The sequence below is a fragment of the Suncus etruscus genome, chromosome 14, assembly GCF_024139225.1.
Source record: "Suncus etruscus isolate mSunEtr1 chromosome 14, mSunEtr1.pri.cur, whole genome shotgun sequence".
NCBI classification, from domain to species: domain Eukaryota; kingdom Metazoa; phylum Chordata; class Mammalia; order Eulipotyphla; family Soricidae; genus Suncus; species Suncus etruscus.
In genome coordinates this window covers 95,082,511-95,095,668 of record NC_064861.1, presented here as the reverse complement: position 1 = coordinate 95,095,668, position 13,158 = coordinate 95,082,511, and the positions used below count along the sequence as shown (strand labels likewise).

General features: G+C 41.7%; 1 pseudogene; it reads right to left on the bottom strand.

The window, feature by feature from the left end:
- Positions 1 to 3,190: 3,190 nt before the first annotated feature.
- Positions 3,191 to 4,734, bottom strand: LOC126028674 (ELL-associated factor 1-like; annotated as a pseudogene).
- Between the last annotated feature and the right edge of the window lie 8,424 nt (positions 4,735 to 13,158).

Genomic DNA, 13,158 nt, shown 5'->3' with positions numbered 1-13,158 from the left:
ATGAATAATCTTATAGAAATATTTCCATAAAAAAACAAAAAAACAAAACAAAAAAAGAGAAATATTTCCATATACAACACGTTTGATTTCAGATAAGTGAAAGCAGTTATTGAAAAAAGAAAGAAATAACAAATAAAGAAGGACAAAATGTTACATAAAAATAAAATAAAAGAAGTAGATTAGGAAGCACATTTGTCTTTTTATTTATTATTTTTTATTTTTCTTGCTGACCTTCATTTTTTTACTTAAATATAGTGATCTTTTAGGAGAACAAAAAAAGTTACTTTACAGAGCAACTATTTTACATAAGTGTAAACCTGCACATCTACTTCATAATTAAGCAAAACAAACTTTTAGGCACAAAGTTTTAAGAATCATGAGAGTGAACCCAAGACAAAAGCAATATGAGCAGCATAAAAACACATTTCATAAAGCTTTAATTGGTCTTGTCTTCCAACCTATAGTTAAGACCTGAGTTTTGAAATTCATACCTTCCTTGCCAACTGGAAGCATCCAATTTGGCTATACCAAAATTTATCCACCTATTCACCCTTTCAAGATAATGTAATAAGTACATAACACACAGGCACACATATACACAAAACCACATTCACTCCCACACACTCAGACTGAACCAGTCTCTCAAATGGCACAAATGGATTTTTGAATTGTCATGTTTCCTACCACTGCAGCACATATGTATTAATACCACACACAGAACTGAAAAAAAATCTTGCCACAGAAATAAAATAGTAAATATGTGGCATCATTACAGATCACTAGTACAAAGTTCCCCCAAATTGTCTTCACCGTGGCTTTGCATGAAACCCTCGGTGCTTTGGACCTAAATCATTTTACTTTGCCGAATGACGCAAGGAATGGCAGACAAATACAGTAAAAGGCAAACTTAACATCTAAAAAATTCATGAAAATCAGCATGAATCCGAGAGACTTCTAACTCATAAAAACCAGTGGATTCCAAACACCTGGACTCTTTTCTGTCTCTCCCATTTTCCCTGTCAGTTATCTCTGCCTCCTTCCCATCAGACTGTCAACATTGGAGGTTTCTTCCTGTGGATACTGCAGGGAACAGAGATGAGAACAGTCCTTACTCTTAACATCAAAATGAACTCAAGTGAGAGGAAGATTAGTATGCCCCCAAAATTGGGGGGTGGGAGATACAGAACTAAACACCAGAGACAGAACCTATGATGATGGCAGATTCGGGAGTGGGGTGGGATAGGAGTAGGTGGAACTGAGAAGGCACAGATGTAGGAAGGCCAAGTGCAGTCTGCTGAGATTCCTTACTCTGGGGGTAGAGATAGAGGCCTGCAGGAGTAGGCTGTGTGGTTTGAGCAGAAGGAATGGGCTGAGGGATGGATCTCACCAATCACCAAGTCAGTCTTCTGCACAGGGGTTTCCCATAGAAACTTTTCGACCTGACATGCTTCAAACCACAGCTCTCTATCAACCGACTTCAGAAGTGGAGAAAAAGAGAGGCTTAAAAGCTGTATTTTGTTCAAGTTCCTGAAGCCTGCCTCAGTGTAGCAAGTAAAGATCAGAGAATACAATTCCCATCTCCAATAATAATTAAAGTCTCTTAACCATGACCATCACCTTCCGAGTTGTCGTTTCCCAGGAAGTACAAAGCACTTAGCAATTCATTATATACAAGTCCCTACCTGCCATTAAACCCACTGAACCTTATAAGGGACTAAGAACCCGGATTAAAGAGGTGATACACCCAAATACCTATGATGGGTAGAGTGTAATAAGCATGCACCACACACCGATTGCAGTCACCTCTGCAGCTCCCTCAGGTCCCCACATGGGTGAAACAGGTCACCAACAGACCTAACTTTAACCAAAGGCTTCATCCCTGACTCCTTGCTTTTTTCCTCAGTCTAGTTGCATCCTTCTCTTAGCTGAGGAGGAGACATCTGAGTTCATTGATCTAAAGGAACAGTAGCCATGTTTAATTTTTATACCCTTAGAGCCAAAGTAGATGGAGACATTGCAGGATGCATTCACTTCAATGGTGGAAATGGGTTACTCCATACTAATTCTGGGATCATCCACCATAGACATTGACTAGTGACCAGTTTCTTGCAACAACAGAGTCATTTGGAAACTGCTCACTGCAGAAGCAACCTTGTGACTTAGCTCAAGTTGTCTATAAAATATCGCCATCAGTCCAGGAGTCAGGCACAAAGAGTGGTACAAAAGCATGAACACAAATACTGCACCCAAACATGTGCTCACTTCATACAGCACAGCTCCCTAGGTTCTGGCTTCGGAAGCCAGTTGCTGCTTCCCAGTTCTGAGAAAGGTTTCTTCACTGTAGCTCTCTCCCACTGTCCCTGTCCCGAGTCTGCTGAATGAATAACATTTGGGAGGAATCTACTATATGGAACTGAAAGACCCAATTCAATGGAGTCACAGAATCAGCTGCTGTGTTTATCTGCTCGCCCAGCAACATGAGTTAGGAATTGTCTGGATTTGAATCTGATGAACCCCTTATTGTGGTCTTCTAATTCCAAGTAAAGAGCCAGTGAATATATTAGTTCCATGTAGGAGCACTCTGGTTCTGATAGAGGGAATTCTAGGGAGTAGTGAGAAAAGCATGGAGTGGAGGCAGGAAGCCACCATAGTGCAGAGGTGTGTTTCCCTTTCCTGTACTGAGAAGAGTGCTTGAGGAACAAAGGCTTGATGGGGAGTGGGGGGTGCCCAGCTCAGAAGCTAGCTCCCACCTGGAAGTCTACTTCTAGACAGGCTCGTCACACTTGGTCAAACAAAGCTTTCTTCCACTTTTTTTTTGTCAACAACTGAAAGTGGTTCTAGGACAAACTTTTATGTGGCACTTTGAGGTTCCACTCTCTTGAGAATCTCTCCAAGGCAGTGTTTCACTTCACTGCTGCAGATCAACTGCCAAACTGGTGCCAAACTGAGGTTTGAAGCTGTATCATCACTGGCCTGGTGAGGGAAGGGCCTGAGTCCCTTAGGGCACTCTGGTTTTCATTAAGTCTTAACCAAATAGAAATGCAATTCTGTAAGTTCTTCTATAGCTCTACGTAAACTCAGAAACACGAGATTACATGAGAAAAATCATCCATCACCACCAAGTTGAAGGACTGGAATATGAGAACTCGAGAGCCTCAGACTCCTACAGGTCATCAACCCACCACATTTTCCTCTTGACTATGGATTCCATGCTCAAGTAGCCCCGTCTCGCAGCATATTTGTGAACCAATTGGCCGATTTCACAAGATCTGGCTCTAGTCATCACTGGCACTGCCAGATTCACTCAACTGCAAGTCATTCTGGAGGGTGTTCATGAGCTGGTTGCTTCCTTGAGCGCTGCTGGTCCTGTTGGCAACATTGAGCCTGCTGCCATAGGGCTACAGGTGCGAGGGCTGTGGCCGAGAGGCGGAGGCGTTGTCCTCGCCCCCACTACTGGAGCTGTCATCGTCACTTCCCAAGGAGCTCTCCGAGTCCAAGGAGCTGCTCCCACTGCTGCTGCTCATCTGCTCGATGATGTCAACCTCAGCCCTCAGCTCTCGTTTAATATCATCCAGCTGAGACTCAGGTGAGGGGTTGTCTTTCAAGGGAGAACTTTTTTTTAATAATATTTTTTATTTAAATATCATGGTTACAAACATGATTGTGATTGTGTCTTAGTTGTATAAGAGGACATCCCCCCCAATCACCAGTGCAACAGTCCCACCACCAATGTCCCAAGTATCCCTCCTCCCCACCCAGCCCCCACCTGTACTCTAGACAGGCTTTCCATTTCCCCCATACATTCTCATTGTTAGGATAGTTGGCAATGTAGTTATTTCTCTACCTAAACTCATCACTCTTTGTGGTGAGGTTCATGAAGTGGGCTGTAACTTCCAGCCCTCCTCTCTTATGTCTCTGAAAATTATTGCAAGAATGTCTTTCATTTTCCTTAAAACCCATAGATGAGTGAGACCATTCTGCATCTTTCTCTCTCTCTGACTTATTCCACTCAGCATAATAGATTTTATGTACATCCATGTATAGGAAAATTTCATGACTTCATCTCTCCTGATGGCTGCATAATACTCCATTGTGTATATGTAGCACAGTTTCTTTAGCCATTCATCTGTTGAAGGGCATCTCGGTTGTTTCCAGAGTCTTGCTATGGTAAATAGCACTGCAAGAAATATAGGTGTAAGGAAGGGATTTTTGTATTGTATTTTTGTGTTTCTAGGGTATATTCCTAGGAGTGGTATAGCTGGATCGTATGGGAGCTCAAATCCCAGTTTTTGGAGGAATCTCCATTTTGCTTTCCATAAAGATTGAACTAGATGGCATTCCTACCAGCAGTGGATAAGAGTTCCTTTCTCTCCACATCCCTGCCAACACTACTTGTTCTCATTCTTTGTGATGTGTGTGGTGTGAGGTGGTACCTCATAGTTGTTTTGATTTGCATCTCCCTGATGATTAGTGATGTGGAGCATTCTTTTCATGTGCCTTTTGGCCATCTGTTCAAGGTAGAACTTTTGGATCTTACTGGAGGCTTTGTTGGGGTTCTGAAGGGCATCGGTGGTGGCGGTAGCAGCGGAGGTGGCTGTGGTGGCTGTGAGGGCTGTGGGGGACAAGTGAGCTGCTGTTCCATCTGGGCTTGGATTTTACTGCTACCCTCAGCTCGTGTTTTCTTGACCTGAATGCTGCTACTGAGTTTTTCCAGCACATATTCCCCAGTGTCATGGTTGATGATAAGTACAGTCTTTTTGATAAGGCCTTTTGTTCCCTTTGAATACAGTCATTGGTGGTGTGGGTCCAGGGATATGTGGCAGTGTGATTGTGACTTCATCTCCTTTGCCAACCTGAAGCTCTCCTTCGCAGGAAGTGTCAATAGATGCTGGTTTAAAGTCATAGCGAATGGTGTGGAACGAGGTCTGGGGCCACTTCTTTTTTATTTTTATTTTTTTATTTTATTTTAATTATGACAACAAAGATGCAAAGAAAGAGGACAGGGTAAAGTTACAGTGGAAGCCCAATCACCCATAAACAGAATTCTCGGTAGTCCCATCGATGATATCCCAGCCTTGAACTTTCAGCCAAAGAACATTAAGAAAAACAAAACTGAACCCATGTACAATACACTTACTTTGTCCCTCAAATCCCCAGTTGTAGTACATACTATTTCTTAGCAGCACACAATATAATCTAAAGACATTAGACTTATGTAACTCCTTAAACATTGAGGGCAAAGTACATTTCTCTAGTTCCATGCACATGCTAACTAGTTTAAGTTAACCTCAAAAGTTTTAGTGGGTTGTTTTTCTTAAGGATTGGAGTCAAGGGAACATAGTAAAAAATGGTATTAAAGTGGCATTTGTTTGCATAGGCCCACCAAAACATAAGGGACATGGAAAGACAAATTATGGTCTAAATACAAGGAGACCCTACCCCTGAAGTTTCCTGGCACAGGACTGACTCTAGGCTCCAGGCAAATTAGTTTGTCCAATTCAAGTCATCGTCTGTAGTGGCAATACACCTCCATTCCTCACATAGTCTCTGTTGTTGGTATCATGCTTCTGTATTAAAGATCCTGGAGTCTGCATATCCCATATTGCAGTCAGGATGGTGCAGAACATCCTCTCGTTTCACCTCACACTTAAGGGGCACTAGAGAGAACCATGTCCTGTAGAGCAGGTCATTGTTGTTGTCAAGTCTTCTCAGTGTAAACGGAAGTCTCTTTTTAAGAGGTTGATGTCAGACCCTTGGTAGTGTCTTTCCTGGTAGAGGACTGCTTCCAGCTGTTGCTATAAAAGACCTTGGATGTTTCGTAGATAGCTTGCCTGGTTCCAGCGTGAATGGAGGATGCCCATTCTTCTGAGGCCTGTGCCAGGTCATTATATCAATGTTCAGGGTGTAAGGTACATTGTACTGAGATTTATTAGATAAGAACTTATCTGTATGTATGGTGTTTTCCCATTTTAATGTGTCTATGCAAACAAGGATCAATGCCATGGGGCGTTATTGGTGCATCTGGAGGCAATAGGAACAAGACCAGAAATTTCCATGACATAGTTCAATCATAGGCATCAAACTGAGGGACAGTTCCACCAACAATCCTTACTGAACAGCTTACAAAGAAAAGACAAGATGAAAAGTGAATAGAAACATCATGGTAGAAGAATATATATAGAGTTACATCAGTTAAAGAAAATACCCATAAAATATTCAAAAGATATATGTGTTCAATTTGTGTCCTTCTAAATAGTTCTGGGATTTGTTAGATATACTGTATGTCTTAGGTCAGAGATTAGAACTATGTGTTACTGAAGTTAAGAAGGGTAAATCTGGGGTACTGATGGTTGGAAGGAGCAAATGTTCGCGCGGGGGCACTAGCCCCCATGCGGTTTGCAAAATGTAGACTAGTATGAAATTACCAGTGACAGACTGAGTATAGCTGAGCAGCTATCTGCCACCCACCAGATCAAACTCCACCCCCTAAGCCCCACCCTAGGCCAGTGTCCGGGCCGGCCTGGGAGTGGGGAAAACCCAGGGTGCCCCGTCAGCTCCTCCCAAGAACCCACCTGGAGATCCGGAGGAATGGGGGAGAGGGGGGTCGGGTGACCCAGATCCGGGCCCCCCTACCCTAGGCCGGACCACGAGGCTGCTGGCACATGGGGGGGGCTGCCAGCTGCCCGTCCGTGCCGGCTAAAAATCCTGCTCCAGGAAGGGAGAGAGACCCTCCCACGCCCGAAGTTCAGGGATTTAAGGGGCCACTTCTTGAAGCTCTCCCCGAGTCTCAGGAAATGCTCCTCGTGGTCCAGAAGTGGGTTTGCCATCCCATTCATGGGGTGTGGAAGAAGCAGGTGCCCATGCAAGTGGGGCCTAGCCGGCGCCCAGCTAGGGCTGGAAGTCAGACCTCTCTGCAGCAGTGGGGTGCTGGGAAACACATTTGTGTTTTTAAATATCTTTATCTAAGCACCTTGATTACAGCCATGATTGTAGGCAGGTTTTAGTCATATAAAGAGTACCCCCCTTTACGAGTGCAAAATTAACACCACCAATGCCCCAAATCTCCCTTCTTCCCACCCCCTGCCTGTATTTGAGACAGGTTTTCTATTTCCCTCATTCATTCACATTGTTGTGATAGTTGTCAGTGTAGTTATTTCTCTAACTGCTGTGGTGAGCTTCATATCGTGAGCTGAACCTTCCAGCCCTTATCTCTATTATTATCTGGGCATTATTGCGATAATGTCGTTTATTTTTCTTAAAACCCATATAAGAGTGAGATTATTCTGTGTCTATCTCTCTCCCTCTGACTTATTTCACTCAGTATAATAGATTCCATGTATAGGAAAATTTCATGACTTCATCTCTCCTGACGGCTGCATAATATTCCATTGTGTACATATACCACTGGCTTTTTTTTTTAAAGCCATTTATCTGTTGAAGGGCATCTTGGTTGCTTCCAGAGTCTGGCTATTGTAAATTGTGCTAGCAAGCACATTTATTAAAATTATTGTATCTGCAATAAAGTAATTAATACAACGGCAGAGCTTTAGTAGGATATTGTTGCTAGCTGTCCATTCTGTTAAATTTTTTTCCATGAGGGATGAGGTTATTTCAATGACCAAATATTTCCCTTTTGGAATGGGAGAGATTCAGTGGAGTGACTCTGCATCCAGGGATCATAACTTGTGGTTTTTGGGGACCCTATGTTGTACTGTGATTGGGCCTTGTTTGAGAGCGCATAGTCAAGTGCCTTTCGCTCTGGATTGTCTCTCCAAACCCGGAACTGAGATCTCTTCCAGAACATACCTTTGAACCAAAAACCAGCTGTAACTTCCCCATTGAATTCAAGAAATGGATTACTCATGGGGTAATATACTGTGAAAAGTTGATATCCTTAGAAACAGAAAAATATACATTCAAATGATAAACCCAAAACAGAAGTAAAATGAAGTGATTGCAAACAGCCAGTTTGTACAGGATATGAAAAAAAATCAATTTCACATTATCCAAGGGCATCAGTAACAGATCCAACAGATGTAACAGGGAATTACTGTGTTAAGATGAGTTCGTTAGATTAAAAGCTAAGAGATGTAACAGTGAGTTTCTGCGTTGTCAAATGCATTAGATGTAACTGATCTAACAGATGTAAGATTGAGTCAAGTAACTGATTTACTTAACTGCCTTTTACGTAACAGATGTCACAGAATTAACAGTGTGTTAAATGAGTTAAGTGCATAAGATGTAACAGATTCAACAGTTGTAATATTGAGTACACTTTTGAAAATCATGTGCTTGTATATGGTGTGGCAACATGTGACTTTGTGTCTTCATCATGCACTATTTCCTCAAGGAAATGCAGATATTCATCCTTAAATATGTAGAGACTTTGGTAATAGAGGATTCCTCATTCCTCATAGAACCAATAACTCAGTGCTCCCAGGTGACCATGACAGAAGAAAGAATGTGCAGTCTGATGTCACATGATGCTCTCCTGGTCTCAGCCATCTGATGAATGATAGACACACAATCTCATAGGGAATTTCACAGACAAACCCAAGAGAGTTCGACCTGAGAAGTGCTACCCAAGAAAGGGGTTGTCACCTATGATAGTGAAAGTAGTTGTGAGTCATTCTCCAGGTATCCGCTTTTACACATGTTCAAGGAAATTTTGCCCATGAGTAAGAACAATCATGGGAGTGTCTTAGTGAGAGATTCAATAGAGTTGGGGGGAGACAGATAGCAACAAACTGTTTCTTAATCTTTTGTGTATTATCTTTTGTAGCTATGAACTTCAAACCCATGTATTACATTTTATTTTCCCCCACCTCTAGCTGTAATCAGCATTTTATCCTCATTCTGTGCTCAGGGAGAACTTATGGCAGGATTCAGAGAACTCGATATGATGTCAGTGATCAAACTTGGGTAAATATCTCTAGTTCCCTTTGGTGTTCTTTTTTTTAGCTAAAAATTTACTTATGTATGGAGTGGTGGAGACATAGCATAGTGGGTTTGCCACTTTTTCACATGACCCAACCACGGTTTTATCCTGACACATCATATGGTCCTCTGAGCACTATCCATAGTGATTCCTGAGTGCCCTCAGTCAGTGGTCCTCAAACTATGGCCCGCGGGCCACATATTGTATTTGTATATGTTTTGTTTCTTCATTGCAAAATAAGATCTATGCAGTGTGCATGAGAATTCATTCATAAGTTTTGTTTTTACTAGAGTCAGACCCTCCAATGGTCTGAGGGACAGTGAACTGGCCCCCTGTTGAAAAAGTTTGAGGACCCTTGGTCTACACTAATCACCATGTGTGAACCTAACTAGTTCCTCACCCCAAAATAATCACTTTGAACGCAGAGGTGGTTGAATGAAGCTCACCTGATGTTTATTTCTGCACATGAGGGAATTTTGTCCTCAGAATTAATTCTGTGCTTGGACATATGCTGGAAACTATGACTCTGTGATGCAATTGTAAAATTCAGCATCACTATCCAGGATAGTTTATTGTAACTCTAATTTTGATGCCTTTTTTCTCCAAGAATATCACAACAATGCAGAAACTCATATTGACATGCATGGCAATGGGCATGGAAATGTCAGTGGACTGGAGCTGCTCTTTTATGAGGTGTCTACATGAAGATCTCAAGCTGAGGGTGTTTGGGAACAGCCCCGTGCTTATGTGTAGAGAAAGCCAGTATGATTCAACATCCCAAGAAGCCATTTTAACCTCAGAGTCTCCCTTGCCCTTAAACTGGGATAAAGTTGAATTCAAGTATTCTCAACCTGCCCGCAATAAATCAGATTTAATCCAATGAGAGATTGGTTTGCACATGATCTCTCTGCAGCCTAGTTCTGTCTGTTTTTGGGCTACATACAACTGTGCTCAGGGATTTATCCTGTCTCTGCACTCAGAATTGCTCCTGGCAGGCTCAGGAGACCATATGGAATGCTGGGGTTCAACCTGGGATGTCTGAATGCAAGGCAAATGCCTTACACGCTGTGCTATTGCGCCAGCCTGTTCAGTGTGTTTTTATGCTTTAAAATAGTTCTTGTTTCACTACAGAGAAAATTGATACGCATCATAATCATCAACCACATTTTCACATAGACACTATTCCTTATCCCTTCAAGTAGACTGTAAATTCAGAGGTAGATAAATTTATTTTTATCCATGGCAAAACACAAATATAAACAGGGTTTCTCTTCAGGATTCTCCCATGTGGACTTTGATTCTACTCTTAATTTTGAGAATAAAGTTGTCTGACGCCTTCGTTAATACAGTGAACATTTCAACTCTGATTCCTGGACTGCAGTGAGAGTGGACGGATTTGATAACTACAAGGGTTGGCACCTTAATTGCCCATTTTATCACTCCAGGGACTCCATAATCTCCCTCTGTGAGGATTATAGGTACCTACAGGATGATTGGTGAAGGGTCTGGGACCTTCATCCCGTTACCAGATCAGTCCATCACTGCAGAGGAAGGGTTTATTTTCTCTCCCTCTCTGGCTGTTTCTAGATCTGTTTCTGCCCCAGCCACGAGCACTTACTCAACCTTCCTTTGCTGGATGGATTCTGCCTCTCACATTGAGAGCAGAGCAGCTGTGGGCACTTCCTGCTCCCAGGAGAACAGGCTCAGAAGCTCCTGTGAATGTTGCTCTTTCCAGTGCCTGTAGGAGGGAGGCAGCTAGACCTGATATCGAGTCGTGGGCAGTGATTTTACCTTCTTGCATAACTACAATGATCATTTACCTTGCAATGTCCATGACAGGGGAGGCCTGGGTACATGAGACATTTCAGGAAACTTTTTGGAAGTTGCTAATTGCCTAAAGAAGTAAAAGGTTTTTTAATATAAATTCTTTACTTAAGCACCATGATTACAAACATTATTGTAGTTGGGCTTCAGTCATAAACAGAACACCCCCCTTCACCAGTACAACATTCCCACCACCAATGCCCTCCCTTCCCATCCCCTGCCTGTATTCGAGACAGGCAAGAAGTAAAAAGTTTTTGATGAATTTCTGTAGAGAGAACTTTAAGCTGTTTGTAGTGGATAGACTCCCAAATTTTCCAAGATCTATAACAACAAACTAGATAGAAGAGAAAGTGATGAGGGGTTAAACCAAAGCATCTATGTGTATATATAAAAATTAACTTAAATTGTGAGTAGAATTTGGTAATTATGTGCTGTAATTGGCTCATGATTAAGTGATGCAGTCAGCATGTAAACTGCTGTGTCAGTTCCTAAAATAATTATTAATCTCCATATCCATTCATGTATAAGCAAATTCTATGATTAGTTTTTCCTAATAACTGCATAGTATTCCATTGTGTAGATGTACCACAGTCTTATCTCATAATCTGTTGTCAGGAACCTGGGTTGTTTCCTGATTTTGGCTATTGTAAATAGTGCTGTGGTGAACATAGGAATGAAGAGGGCATTTTTAGTATTGTTTTCTTGTGTTCTAGTTTATATCCCTTGTCTTGCTGGATCAAAAGGAAGTTCAGTTTCCAGTGTATTAAGGACTATCCATTTTTGTAATAATTTCTTTATTTAAGCAGTATGGTTACAAATATTTTTGTAATAGGGTTTCAATCATAAAATGCACACCCTCTTCATCAATGCAACTTTCCCACCACCGATGTCTCCCTTTTCCTCCCCCCCCCAATGTCTTTGAGACATTGTATTTCTCTCTCTATCATTGTCTTAGTAGTTGTTAGTGTAGTTATTTCTCTAACTGTGTTTACCACTCTAGTGGTAAGCTTCAAATTATGGGCTGGTCCTTCTGGCCCTCTTCTCTTTAGTCACTGGGTATTATTAATAAGCCATCTTTTATTTTTCTTAAATCCTATAGATGAGTGAGACTTTCTGTGCTTATCTCTCTCACTCTGATTTATTTCACTCAGCAGAATAGTCTCCCGTCCATCCAAGTATATGCAAATTTTATGACTTCATCTTTTCTAAAAGCTGCATTAGTATTCTATTACATAGATGTACCACAGCTTCTTTAGCCACTCATCTGTTGTCAGGCATCTGAGTTGTTTCCAGATTCCAGTGCTGTAGTGAACATAGGGGTGCAGAGGGCAAAATAGTATTTGTTTTTGTTTTTCGGGCCACACCTAGTGAGGCTCAGGGATTACTCCTGGCTATGCACTCAGAAATCACTTCAGGCTCTGGGGAGCATATGAGACCCCAGGATTGAACCCAGGTCTGCCCTGGGTCAGCCGCATGCAAGGTAAACACCCTACCGTTGTGCTATTGCTCTGGCTCAATAGGTTGTGTTTTTGTGGTTCTAGGGTGTATCCCTAATAGTGGTATTGCTGAATCGTACAGGAGTTCAATTTCCAATTTTTTAAGAAATATTCATATTGTTTTCTAGAAAGACTGGACTAGACAGCATTCACACCCACTGTGAATGAGATTTCCTTTTTGTTGTCTCTTAACTATTCTTTAACAGAACTATTATAGATAACTATTATAGTTATATTATATACAAATTTAACAAACTATCTATTCTTTCTAATGAATGAACTCCACAGCAATATGTAGGAAAAAAATCACACTAGGAACTGTGCTGGATCTCTAAAGCCCAGCAGATCTCTCTGGACTGTCTTCTCTGCTGTGTTATTGGGCCTAAGATTTGATCCTGTGTGTGCTTCATCCATGTAGGACTCCCCTTCCTTGGAGGAGAGTCGACCTGCCCAGAAAGGGTGGAGCCAGAGGAGCGTGGCCTAGCACATTATTTAGCCAAAGAATACCACCGCAACACTTAGAAAAATACAAGTGTGACAATGGGGAAACAATGTGGGCCAGCACCAGGCATAGAGAATGAAGATGGCAACTCTGATGACTGGAAAATGGCCAACCAACTAGTCAGTATCTCAGATATGGAGTTTAGAGAAGAAATATGAAGGATGTTCACAGAACGCAAAGAAAGCATAGATAGAGTTAAACAGAAAACTAATAAGAACCAAGAAAATATGAAGACAGAAATCAAAAAACTCCTAACTGAAATAACAGATCAAATAACAGGTCTGAAAAACTCAGTAGACAAACTGACAGAATCAATGAATAAGTTCTCCATCAGGTAACAGAAGATGAGGGTAGAATTGGTGAGCTGGAATATGTGATGCATAACAACTCCACACAAC